Raw genomic sequence first — 3,204 nt, forward strand, 5'->3', positions numbered from 1 at the left:
TTAACTATTTTTATTTATATTTTTTATTTTTTTTCTTTTAAAAATAAAATATGCCACGTGTCAAGTTGACATTGTGCCACGTAGCAATGACAGTGTGAGGTGGCACTGACAGTGCCACGTGTCACTGTCAAACCACGTGTCATTGCGTTTGTTTCAATTTGGTCCCTGTATTTTTATTTTGTTCCAATTTGGTCCTTGTATTTTTATTTGTCTCAATTTAGTTCTAATTTTTTTAAAGATTTAAACAAAATTTGTTCCTTCCCAAATAAAATACAGTATGTACATTTTCCAAATTTTTGTCTTTAAATTTGTTTCTATTAAGCAAATTATTAGTAATGATGTATTTCAAATCGAAATATTTAACTCTAGAAACTTTTTATGAATTGTTGAGAAAGTATTGAGACTATACTTGTGTAGATTACCTTCACAAAAATATTTATTATTGAGATGTTAACTTTTATAGGTTACTCATTCATATTATTTAGGTTAAATGATTTCTTTACTACTATATAAATAAAAATGTGTCATATGTTAGTTCGTAATTTTTTTATTTTTCTATTTAAAAATTAATTTGTATAAATTTTTTTGTAAAGATTTATATACTAATAAAATTTTGTTTGAACTTGGAGAGAAACAAAATTGTTTAGTTTTTTAAAAAAATAGAACTAAATTAAGACAAAATAAGAATACAGGGACCAAATTGAGACAAATTAAAAATATAGGAACCGAATTAAGACAAATCTAATGACACGTGGTCTGATAGTGACACATGGCACTATCAGTGCCACCTCACATTGTCATTGCCATGTGGCTCAATGTCAACTTGACACGTGGCAATTTAAAAAATAAATAAATTAATTAAAAATAAAAATAAAAATAATTAAAAATATATTTAAAAAATTCAAAAAAATCACGAGCTGACACGTGTCACCCTTCTTAACGGTGTTAGTACGGAACTAACGACAGTGACCTAATTGCTTCAATTTTTCAAAAATAGGGACTCAATTGAGAAAAAGAAAAAATTAGGGATCTAATTGAAAAAAATCACCGAAAATAGGAACTATCAGAATGATTAAACCTTTTTTGTGGTTTTTTTTTTGTACTGGGTAGATAAGCAGCTAGCTGCAGCGAATGAAGTTTATACATAGATGCATAAAAGAAATTGTATCATTTTGATGTAAAATGAAATGATGAATTAAAAAAGAAAAAAAAAAGAACCACCCCAAGCCAAAACCAATGTCTCATATCCGTTTGGCCTTGAAACAGAAGTCCAACAACCGTCGACGGATATGCGACATCTGTTGCAGTCATCCTCTTTTTGGACACAGAACACAGCGTACTGACCGAACGAAACCATGCACACAGAAGACATAACAGGCAACACACAACAAAACACCAGCAAACCAATGACATTCAACAAATCTAAGATAATGCATATTAAAAACTAAAAATCGAAGCACCCTATAGACGAATGCCCCGACCTACACCATGAACCACCAACACGAACCACTACTGCGAAACACCACTGCACCACAACACCGCACCACCACGAATAGAAAGGTAGAGTTTGGAGACTTTCGAGAGTTTGGAAGAATTCACCCAGGGAAAAGAAGAGTGTGATGGTAGGAGGTAGGAAAAGCAGAAGCGACGGTGAGAGGTAGGAGAAGAAGAGGCGTTTCTCGAGGGTTGCTCGTTTCTGAAAGTTTTAGGGGGAGGGGGGTGGGTGGGGCAGCAGAGAGATGCTAGGAGGAAGAGTAAAAGGTTCAAGTTTTCTAAAAGTAAAAAGGTAAAAAAGGGTAAAAAAGGAAAAGGTTATTTCTGTAAATAAAAAAATATGTAGAACTTTGGGAAGGTGGGGGAAGAAAATGGGGAGGTGGAGAAAGCAACCCCTTTAAGAATCGATTGACTTTTACAACTAGGCCCTTTGAATTGTTAGGTTATCAAGCTAGCACGTCTTTTTTCTGTCATAAAAAATGTAATTTGACATGGAAAACAGGTTGGAAATTTTTATTTTTCACATGAAAACGGGCTAATACTAGGCTGTCAGGTTGATTCCGACTTAAAGGGATGTCGTCCAAGTTGTTTCACATCTTGTTCGATTTGTATCAAACCTTGACCCAAATGTATCAGACCTCAATCGGGGCGGCGGGCTGGCTTGATTGACACACAGGGTTGGCCTATCGAGTTGCTAAGCTTGGCGGGCTAGGTTGGTTTGGGTTCCCAGGTTGAAACGCAGTCCACCTTTTTTGACTGGCGAACTGTCCAACCGAGCTTGTCCCTTTTTGCCACCCCTACATATTATAAAATCATATTAAGTGATAATAAGACACCACAATGATAATATTATTTTTTTTTACGTTTTTATATTATTGTTATTACTTTTGTTATTAATATTTAGAACTTATACATATTTAGAGAACATGGTATATTTAAATATTTATAAGTCATAACATTGTTCCATGACTTGATCATTTGGTATGTTCATAACTACTAATGTTTCCCAGATGTCACTCTCAACATATTGAAATGTGGAAATTCAATAGAGAATGTCATTTTTTTGTTTAAGCATGACTACTTGTTATTTAGATGCCACCACCTGTTGTTTAAAACAAGTAGATAATTTCTCAGAGTGCACATATGTTCTCCTAAGATGTTGCATGAATCCATCCAATCTAGTTATGAGTGATGAAATTGTGAATCGACCACATCAACCATAGGAGATTTTCTTTTACACTTTCCACTTGATGATGTAGCACCAAATGGTTTTGAAGGTGCAGATAGCACCATGGAGTTAGACCAGGGTTATATATATATATATACATACATGTACGTACATATATGTATGTACATATACATAGATGTATGTACATATACATATATGTATATGTGTGGGGTTATTTATATCATGAATAATATATAAAGGTATTTTTGTCTATTAAAATTTGATATACATTATTAAAATGTACCAACTGAAAAAACAACGTACACGCATTAACAAATCCCATATATATATATATATATATATATATATATATATGATGATTTATTCTCTTACTTTTCTTCACTCAATTATTTCAAGGTTTTGGAATTATTTCCTCATACAGTTATTGATTATCGATGGATGGTTAACGAATCTTACAAGCATAAAAAAAAGGTTTAAACCTCTTTTGGTCCCTAAGTTATGAGCGGATGTTCAGTTTAGTC

The sequence above is a fragment of the Vigna radiata genome, chromosome 8 (assembly GCF_000741045.1).
Source record: "Vigna radiata var. radiata cultivar VC1973A chromosome 8, Vradiata_ver6, whole genome shotgun sequence".
NCBI lineage: Eukaryota > Viridiplantae > Streptophyta > Magnoliopsida > Fabales > Fabaceae > Vigna > Vigna radiata.